This window comes from Muntiacus reevesi, chromosome 2, assembly GCF_963930625.1.
Source record: "Muntiacus reevesi chromosome 2, mMunRee1.1, whole genome shotgun sequence".
Lineage (NCBI taxonomy): Eukaryota > Metazoa > Chordata > Mammalia > Artiodactyla > Cervidae > Muntiacus > Muntiacus reevesi.
In genome coordinates, this window is record NC_089250.1 from 72,929,520 (window position 1) to 72,940,237 (window position 10,718).

At 52.3% G+C, this 10,718-nt stretch overlaps 1 protein-coding gene across 3 annotated transcripts in view; it reads right to left on the minus strand.

The window, feature by feature from the left end:
- The window catches only part of ELMO2 (engulfment and cell motility 2), a 38,723-nt gene extending 28,248 nt beyond the window's left edge, over nucleotides 1-10,475 (minus strand). Inside the window, exons 1-3 of one of the 3 annotated variants that reach the window (XM_065922111.1) lie at nucleotides 10,397-10,475; nucleotides 8,324-8,437; nucleotides 2,884-3,062 (exon numbers count right to left, since the gene is read on the minus strand). The gene's annotated coding sequence lies outside the window, so the exon portion shown is untranslated. The remainder of the gene's footprint in view (nucleotides 1-2,883; nucleotides 3,063-8,323; nucleotides 8,438-10,396) is intronic. The other 2 variants (XM_065922110.1, XM_065922109.1) reach the window with 2 other exon arrangements.
- Nucleotides 10,476-10,718: the final 243 nt, after the last annotated feature.

The window sequence follows — 10,718 nt, forward strand, 5'->3', positions numbered from 1 at the left end:
GGTAAAGAACCCACCTACCAATGCAGGAGATTTAAAGAGACGTGAGTTCAAGCCTTGGTTCAGGAAGATCCCCTGGAGGAGGGCATGGCAACCCACTCCAGCATTCCTGCCTGGAGAATCCCATGGACAAAGGAGCCTGGCGGGCTACAGTTCACGGAGTCACAAAGAGTCAGACACGACTGAAGCGACTTGGCTTACCCTACCCTACCTTACCCTACCAACCCACAGGTCTCAGACAGAGGGAAGCTTTCCTGACCATTTCCTGACCAGGGTGCGCTGCTTCAGAAGTCGACTGTCAAAAATACTAGCACTTGGACTTTCCTGGTGGCCCAGGGGTTAAGAAACCGCCTGCCGATGCAGGGGACACATGTTTGATCCCTGGCCCAGGCAGATCCCACATGCCATGGGCAACCAAGCCCGAGAGCTGCAAGTATTGAAGCCCACACACCCGAGAACCCCAGAACCCGTGCTCCACCACAAGAAAAGCCCGGGCTCCACGACAAGAGTAGCCTCTGCTCACCACGAGTAGAGAAAGCCAGCGAACAAAGACCCAGCACGGTCAAAACACACACACACACACACACACACACACACACACACACGGTATATTTATATTACCAGCACTGTCAGAGCGCCGCAGCACAGAAGAGATGGTTTTCGACGTGCTATCACTTACTTCATTGAGTTCTGCCAGCAGCCTTATGAAGTAGGCAGAACAGGATTATTTGAAGACATCTCCATTTGAAGGTGACAAAACTGAAGCTCAGGGGGTTAAGCTACGTGAGTTCATCCAGCATAAAAGCAGTGAAGGGGACAGACGTGGAGCTGACTTTGGCCAGCGTGCCCCCTGTGCCCCTATCCCCCTACCCCCACTGAGCTGGCCTGAATTTCTGCTCGCTGCAACTGAATCAAGCCTAGGGGTGAAGTGGGCTGGCCTCATGGCCCTGAGAGCTTTCACAGCTTCTGCAGCTCCAGGCAGAACCTCTCACGTGTGATTTCTATGTGCCTAGACACACAACAAATCTCTAAAAAGAGACAGGCCCAAGTCCTGGCGGAGATGCTCTGCTCAGGTGACAGAGCAAAGCAGGCATGGTACCATGAATCTCTGGATCCCCAGGACACCCTTATCCTTTTCTAAGGGTATCCTTGTCATATCATTTTAATATAGATATGAATTACATATAATAAAATGCAGAGCTTATATATATATGTGTGTATACATATGTAAATAAATATGTGTATATATACATACATACACACAAAACAGAAACACACACACGCACCTTCCTGTAACCACCCACCTAAAACAAGACACTAAACATTTCACACCCCCCAAATTTCCCTCCTACCGCTTTCTGGTCAGCCCCTCACCCACCAGCCCTCCAAGAGGCAACTTCTTTCTGACTTTTATAACCATGGATTTGTCCTGCTGGCTTTTATATTAATATAATACTTCATATATTTGGAAATGCATAACATGGCCTCTAAGATCATTTGCTATTTAGTTTAGTTTCTTCTTTTTCTTTTTACTTTTTGGCCAGAGTGAAGCATATGGGATCTTAGTTCCCGGACCAGGGATCGAACCCACGTCGCCTTCAGTTGAAGCACAGAGTCTTAACCACTGGACCTCCAGGGAAGCCCCTGGTTTCTTCTTTTTAAAATCAGCAGGCCGTGTAGGTGCAAGAGGAAGAGCGCTGGGCTGGGATGCCTGTCCCTGCTGAAGAAAGCACCTGGGTTCAGAGCCAGAGGACTCGGGACCTCGTCACAGCTCCGTCACTGAGTGTCTGGGAGATAAGCATGTGTCCCTTCACCCAAGTCTCAGTTTTCTTCTCACCTGTGAGGCGAGACTGTGGAGCTAAAACGCGTGTAATGTGCCTTTTAAGTCTAAGATTCTAAACTAGAGCTTAAAATTCCAAATGAAGACTGCCCATTTCAAATAAGAAGCTTTACCCTTACTTCAGTGGTACTGCTAAGAAACAAATCACGTATTTCGGAACTCCTAAACAAAGCTAACGTTCATTATTGTATTTTACAGTTACACTTCACTTTGACCCCATATGGCATTTCCTAGGCTGATTATCTCTTTATTAAAGTCAGTCCTGAGTGATTCTTGTCTGTTCCAAAAATTCACATCCATGTGAATGCACGGGGATTTGAACCACCGGGACTATTCCAGAGACACTGTAAGCCCCTGTTCTCTGCGATTCTGCCCTTTCCCCAAATGCCCAAGCAGCCCATGTGTGTTGGCACTCTCTCCACCCACACCACGTCCTATGGGACCAAGGTGAACACCCACCCTCCACAGACTAATCCAATCCACTCTCTTGAGCTTAAAAGACACAAGCCAAGGGAGATGGATGTTGACGGGCTCTGGAGCAGAAGGCCACAGTCAGCTTCAGAGTGGGGACCACGGCAGGCCAAAGATACGAAAATGCAAAAATCACAAGCCTTACAGAGGAAGGAGATGAACAGACGGCAGCCTAACATGCACAGGATGATGGCATGGAGCAGGCCCTTAAGGAACACTGGCCTCAACACTGAAGAGCAAAACCCGCTTCGACAAGTCTAGTCTGTTTACAACAGTTCAGTTACGTGGTGGCTTTGTGGCACTCGTCCCGTGTGTAACAGTAACATGCAGACGGCCTCTTACACTTCATCACACACATCTGTGGCGTTACTACTGCTGATGCTCACCTAAACCCTGAACACCATCCCCAGCAGACAGATGAGGCAAAGTTCACACGCGATAACAAACGGGTCTTCCACATGCCTCCTTCCCGTCTCTTCCCCACACACACACAAAAAAAGACACCACATCAGACCAGATCTCAAGACCGGCTCTGAGGGGGACCTTCCCTGGTGGTCCAGTGGTTAGGAGCTCACCTTCCAATGTAGGGGATGTGGGTTCGATCCCTGGTCGGGAAACTAAGATCCTCCACGTCTCGGGGCAACTAAGTTCTCAAGCCACAGTGGAGACCAATAGCAGCCAAAAAAAGAGAAAGAAGACCAGGCTTTGGGACTTCACAGCTGGTTCTCTTCTGTCGCAGCCCTGTGTGATGTCACTCCATTTTACGGACAAGAAATAGAGGCAGAAAAATTAAGTTCCATGCTCAGCGTCACGCAGCTAGTAAGCAGCCCCACCAGAATCTGATCTCAGCCACATGAAAGCAGCGGGCACTGTACCCACAGCAGGCCCTCCAGGGAGGATGTGGGCGAGCTGGACTTGAAACTGAAGCACGCCAAGGCTGCACCAACAAGACCTCACCACAGTGACAGAAAACGGAGTCCACTGTCTAAAGAAGGTGACCTCCACTCTCCTGCATGGGGCTCGGCCCTTCAGGGTCCAGCTGGACCTTCCTGGACTACTTGTTACTTCCAAGAGGAAGGGCACATTCCTCCTCTTCCATGTCTTTGCACATTTCCTTCCTTCCTTGGACTGTCAGGAGAGCTCCTATGCAAGCTTCAGAGCCCTGCTCAAATGTCATTTCATCTCTGCACCAGTCTTGGCGAAGCTAAATAGGACGGGACCCCATGCTCTCATGGCCTTCTGTCCACAGCTCTGCGAAGGCTCCCAGGTTACCCCATTACAGCTTTATATTCAGACAGCTCTCTTCTCCACTCTCTCCTCCTGGGGTCAGGTCCAACCCTGCAGCTTCATCACCAAGCACAGCGCTCTGAGCATCCGTATCTGCTCAAATCCAGCAGCTCCGACATCCTCAACTCCCACAAGCCAGGGCCGGTGCCACACGGAAGGGGGCGGGCACCGGAGCTCTGACTGTGTGTTCCCACCATGACCCAGCACCTTCCAACTCCACAGCATTTCCAGGGTTTTCACATCTAACATCAGGATGTGTCTCACTGGAGAACCAGATTTAGCACATCTGACTCCAGTTAGAAGATGTAGGGAAAACATCCTTCTGCTTTCCTCCCTTGGAAATATTAGGAGACAGGAGACTAGAAGAGTAATATTCTCCAGGTGACAGCCCCAAGGGCAGAGGAGCCTGGAGGGCTACAGTCCAAGGGGTCACAGAGTCAGACTTGACTTAGTGACTCAACAACAATAACAAACAGCCCGAGGATAAAGGATCTCCTTGTGGGGAACCCTTTCAGTGCTCCTTTGCTTACTCTTTTCATTTTCACTTTAGAAAGGAAGCGAAAATTAGGTCGAAGCAATTCAATAACATTGCAAAATTCTCAGGGTTATAAATAGCCTCTTGCTCTTCCCGCTCAGCAGTCCCATAGAGTTCAACAGCAAACAGCCAGGATGAGGGAGCTTTGGGTCCACATCCAGGACCAGAGGACAAAGAAGTCATCAGCCTCTTTGAATTAAATGACTCCCCACCCCTCCCCACCCCACCCCACCCCTTTCAAGTACTACAGACACAAAGATGACTGAGAAAACTAAACGCCGCCAAACTAGAGAGATGCACGGCGATGTGGGGAAGATGATTCTACTCTAAGGCTCGAGAATGAAAGCCCAGGTTTTCCAAGGCGAAGCCGGGGAAAACAAGAGGAAAACAGGACCTTCTGGGTCTCCAGTGAGGCCTCTTTAAGTGGCTTCTGGAAGGTGTGCTTATAAAATCAGTAATTACAAAAGGCCCCACGGAGCCCCATCAATAAACCAGGCCTGTGTGGGGGTGGGGGTTGGGGGGAGGACCACTCCTGGGAGCGGGATGCCGAGAGCCTAGCAGAACGGAAGTGAAAGCCGATCCCTGGCCATTAGTAAGGAATTCAGATTGAAGAAGGAAGGCCAGAAGGTTCCAGCTCTCCACCCTCCCCCTCATTCCTTTAAGGATCAGGGTTGACTGTGCTTTTTGTTCCATTCTTTTGCTTTTGAGTCAGTGGGGGAGGCACGCGGGAGGTCGGTTTCTGTTTCCTGTGACAGAACCCACCGCACCAGAAAGGGGACCAGAGGTCACACCCTCTTTCTAATCGAGAGCACAATCTTCACAGAGGCTTCTCCCTCGGACAGCTTCTCAAGTGAGAAGTGACTCAACTTCCCTCGGGTCAGACCCCTGAGTGAAGGCGAGACTCGGGGGTACGGGGAGGGCAAGCTGGGTTTGCAGGCTCGGATTCTGCCAATTACTGCTAGAAACGCCTAGAAGGACCATCGCATCAATGGCAGCTGAGGTTTCTCCTCAGTTTTTTGTCGGACACCAAACTCACCAAAACGCTTAGTTAAAAGCCACTGACTTAGAGCCACAAGCGCGGTGAGGAAGGGTGAGGGAGGCCGGTGACTGTCTGGGTTTCTTGTCACGTAACACCTGCTCTAAGAACCACCCAGGTCTCTGGCTTAGAAAACTTCTGCAGGGTCCCATGCTTACAGAATCGAGCTTAGACTCCTCAGCAGGGCACCCGGCTCCTTCCAGTCCCGCCATGGACCCTCCTCGTGGATACTCCCAATGTCCCGGCGGACCACCCTGTTCCCCCGACTGCTGACGCTTCCAAGTCGCACTTTGGTCTCGGTGGTTACTGCTTCCCTCTGGTCTGGCTGCCAAACTTCTCCTCGAGCTTCGGGGCCCAAGAGTCCCTCTTCTGTGTGGCCTTCCTGGTGCTCTGACCTCGGGCAAAGTGAACTGTGCTCTCCTTTGCACTCGCATCTTTTACACACGGTCACAATCCAGCTGATTCACAACTGCAGCCTTTTCTCTTGCTCTTCAGACTGTGACCTGCCCTCCAGCACCACCAACGTTGCCGGGGAGCCCGGGATAACGCAGAATCACCCACTCCAGCCCTGACCCACTGAACCAGAAGCTGCTTTCAAACAAGATGCACAGCTGCTTGGCACGCGCATGACAGCCTGAGAAGCCAGACTCGAGACTGGTGGTTCTCCGCTCTCGTTGTGCCTCATCCAGGCCCACCCCGGGGGGCCGCAACACCTGCCTCTCCACCCCCAGCAGGGGATGGTGATGGGCGGCCAGGGCCAGGTTGCGTCCAGGCTGCCAGCTGAGGGCAGGGACTCATCAAGTTCGCATCTACTCCCCTGCCCACCTTTCCCTAAAGCTGGCGGCAGAGGGGCTGGCACACAGCTGTGCCCACGGGATTCCACGCCAAAATTACCCTCAAAGATGCCCCTGGACCTGACTGCCTTTAAAAGAGAAACAAAAACTCTATAAAGACAGAGGACTAGCTGTTGCCTGCTGCTGCTGCTAAGTCACTTCAGTTGTGTCTGACTCTGTGTGATCCCATAGACAGCAGCCCTCCAGGCTCCCCCATCCCTGGGATTCTCCAGGCAAGAACACTGGAGTGGGTTGCCATTTCCTTCTCCAATGTGTGAAAGTGAAAAGTTGCTCAGTCGTGTCTGACTCTTAGCGACTGCAGTCTATCAGGCTCCTCCATCCATGGGATCTTCCAGGCAAGAGTACTGGAGTGGGGTGCCATTGCCTTCTCCGAGCTGTTGCCTAGAACTATGCAAATCCCTATGGTCATCGAGGTGGATGTAGAAGGGGTCAGTGCTTCCAGATCACTTGCCTGAGTTTCCGGAAATGAAACAGACACTGAAGTGGAAAAGAAGGATGAATCAGAAGTCCTGCCGGCCTTCAAGGGGCTGTGGTGGCTGCAGCAGGGAGGCAGAGCCTGTGTAGGGAGCGGGTGTGCCGCGCTTAGAAGCCCTGGGGGATGACTGAAATCCCGGGCTGGGGGCCCAACTCCTTCAATCCTGACCCCAACAACACAGCATTGCTCTCGCTGGCAAGCTGGGCCAAGCCTCTTGTTTTATGAATACAGGAACTGAGGTCCAGAGAAGCTGGCAAGGCCTCACCACCAGTCAGGGACAAGAGAGGGCCTCGCCCCACGCTTCTGGGTCAGTCCTCCCCCTGAGCACAGGAGGCCTGGCCGACAGCTCTGCCACGAGCCCGAGCCTCTGGGCCTTCGGTCCTGATCGACACGAGGAGACTGGACTAGATGTAAGTGAGGTCCCTTCTAAGCCTGACCTTCTAGCATGGCAGAGTAACTTACTGAGGTTAGGAGCGTGCGTTCTGGGGTGGGACAGACTTTGACTTGGATCCCAGCTCTAAGAATTTCTTTATCTGTAAAATAGGGATTTGAATCAACTGACCCTACCCTATAAGGCTGTTGTGAACACGGGGGTGGGATAATACATGTAAATCATTTAAGCGTAGTACCTGACCCACAGTAAGCGGAATTCCAACAGTGTGAACTTGACAAAGTTGCAAAAACACAGTAACTGTTTCCCTGGCATGACAAAGCCCTACCTGCCGGGCTTTAACATACTGATGACAGAATGAAAGAATATATGTTAAGGCAATCAGGGAAGGAAAATATAAAAATAATGACAATAAATATAGTAATCAGATAATAAATATCATAACAATTGTAAAATATAGTATAATGTTTATATTATATATTATAATACTTAATATTCCTTTCCTAGCAGAAGAACCTTGGAGAGCTTGAGTTCCAGAGCAGTGGCCAATACAATGCCTAGCACAGAGCAGGTGCTCAATAAACCTTTTCTACTGGCTCAGTTAAAACTAGTGTGTCTAATGGGTTCACAAATTTTGGCTGCTTAAGCCAGGCAGCATCTACATGGGAACTGTAGCAAACTGCAAAGTAACCCCCCCCAAGCCTAGAGGATTTCAAAGCCAGCACTTGAGACATATTATGCAGCCGCGGCAGCCTCTGCATGTCACTGCTGCTGGTCCTCCACTACACTGCACAGCATCCAGCCGCTCATCTAGTCATTCCGTGGTCTGGCCTTGTCTTTCCGCGTACCCAGCTGGCATCCTGAAGATGAGGGCTGTGGCCACACCCCCCAGTCTCCCCAGATGCTGGTCTCACGGTGATGGGGACCTCACTCAGCAAGTAGCTGTTGAACTGAACAGCCGGAGAGTTAATTGGCACCTTGTATGAGATGCTACGGGCTGGGTACATTTTTCAACCCAAGGGCCAGGCTGAGTTAGTGAAGGCGCTGAGCTGCGGTGACTGGACCCAGAAGCACTGGTTTTGCAGATTTTTCCTTCAACTGCATCAAACCTGCTTGTTTCTGAGTCACCTTCATAGGTGGTACTGATGCACCCAGGCACACTGACTCTGCATGGACGAGGCAGAATAAGCATAGACCCACAGGTGCCATTTTTTGGGGGAAGAAGTTTAGCCCCCACTTCTGGCACCCCCAAACTCCCCTGGCACTTCCTGGAAGTGGCATAGGATACAGAATGACCAAACTCCAGATGAAGAGATTGGTGTCCTGGGCCCCATCTTGCTTCCTCTGCTCACAAACTTTAGGATGGTTGCTGGCAGGCAACATGACTTCTAGGAGCTTCATTATGTTTATTAGTGAAATGCACGTAACAATAATTACCTCAAACGGTTTAAGGCGATTAAATGCCGCAGGTATATAAAGCTTCTAGCGCTGCACACCCCTGTGAGTGGCTATTGAGCAGCTGATAGGTGGTATCACAAGCTGAGATGGGCCCTAGGTATAAAACACACATCAGATTTCAAATGCTTATTGTTCTTGTTTAGTCTCTAAGTTATGTCCAATTCTTTTGCAACTCCATGGACTGTAGCCCATCAGGCTCCTCTGTCCATGGGATTTGCCAGGAAGAATACTGGAGTGGTTGCCATTTCCTTCTCCAGGGGATCCTCCTGACCCAAGGATCGAACCCATGACTCCTGCATTAGCTGTGGATTCTTCACTAGTGAGCCTCCAGGGAAGCCCTTCACAGGCTTAATAACACACAAAAACATTAATACCTCACTAGTAATGTTCCTCTATTGATTATATGTCAAAAGAATATTATTTGAGAATCTACTATGTTCAGTAAAATGACAAGAAGTAATTTCCCTTTTTTCCCTTTTTTTTTTTTTGGCTGCTCCGGGACTTAGATGCAGCAGGCAGGATCTAATTCCCTGACCAGGGATCCAACCCAGGCGCCCCCTACACTGGGAGTGCAGAACCTCAGCCACTGAATCACCACGGAAGTCTTTTGCTTTTTTAGTGTGGCTATTAAAATTTTTTAACCACAAATATTGCATTATATTTCCATGGGACAGCAATGCTTGAGCACAGAGCCTGGCATAGTTTGTGGAGGACATTAGAGACCAGACTCACACCCTGTACCTCTGGCCAAAGCCAAGTCCTCCATTCATTTGTTTAATACATATTCACAGTGCCTGGCTCTGGGCAAGATGCGGGAAATACAAGGAGCAAGGGCGGACCCTTTCTTTTCCCTTGTGGATCTTATTACCTGGGGAGGTTGGGATAGACCAACAGGAATATGTTCATAAATATATGTCAAACAGCTGCTGTTCAAGTGGTGTGAAGGAGAAGTACAGAGGGTGATGAAAGTGGGGAATTCACTTGCTGGGTGAGTCGGGGACCAGGGATGCCTCTAGAGGAACTGATACTTGAGTGGAGATTTGAAAAATAAAGAGGACTTGACTGGAAGAAGGCAGGAGGGGAAGGTACTTCCTGGGGAAAGAAGGTTAAGGGTGCAGATCCTGATCTGGCCCAGGGCTCGGTATGTAGAAGGAACAAGAAAAGGCCATTGTGACCAGGGTATTGAGCAAGAAGGGTCAGTAGACTGAGACTAGGGAGGAAAGGTGGGTGGCATCCCATCTCCAGAGTTTCGATGAGGATCTGAGGGTGGTCCTGCAAAGAGGTGGAAGCCGGCCAGTTACAGAGTAAGACAGCGAAGGGACCTGGACAGAATTTTGAAAAGATCCCTCGGGCCACGGTGCGAGGCCCACTGGAGAGCGGCCCCAGCGCCTGTGTGGGCAGATGGGTTAGAACACTGCATCAGTCCAGGTAAGAGGTGAGAGAGGTCTGCACTGAGGGGGAAGCGGCAGAATGCAAGTAAATAAACGGTCTGGGGGACTCCAGGGCCGGCCCGGTAGCCGAGGCGGGGTGATGAGCAGGGTCGTTTGTGCAGGACAGGGTGGCGATGTCAAGGGAGACTCCCCAGGCTTCCGATGGGTGCCACCCAGCCCCACACACTCCCGGGTTCCGATCGAGTCCTCAGCCAACCGTTCCCCCTCCAGTCACCCCCTCCCTGCCCCCAGCATCTCGTCTCGCCCCCGGGTTCCATCCTCCCACCCTCCTCTTTCCCGACCTCGCGTCCCCTACCCGTCCTAGTCGCCGCTCCTCAAGGCCTGCTCCGCCCTCTTCCCCACCAGCCGGCCCTTCCGGCTTGGAGACCCGGTGCCCTCAGGTCCCGGCGGGCCCACCTGGGGCCTGCTGACCCCCTTCGGGGCTCGTCGAGCCATCACCGGGAGGCCCAGGCCCGCCCTCTCCAGCCCCAAGGTTCCTGGGCTGAAGCAGGCCGCAGCCCTCCGCCCGCTCCCCGGCCCGGCTCCTCTGCCCTCCGCCCCTCGGGCCAGGCCCCGCTCCGCTGCCCCGCGCGCCCGGGCCCCAGGAGCGCCCCACACTCACCAGGGCGCCGACCAAGGCCCAGCTCCCGCGAGGTCCCCCAGTCGCCGCTCCGCTAGCCTCCCGCCTGCCCGGCCCTCTCGGGACCCCGCCCCGCGCACGCCGACCCGGGCTCCTATTGCTCCGTTTCGCCGTCACGCTGAACTCTCTTTCTTCAACTGGACGGACTGCCTGTCACTCAAAACAGGGCGGGCCCAACCGGGGCGGGGCAGAGGGAGCCGCTGGTCTCCGCCCGGCTGCCGGAGGCCTCTTAAAGGCGCAGGCTGCCTCGCCCGCCTCGGGCTATGGATTTGGGAGAAATGGGATTCCCACCCCTCCTCCGGCC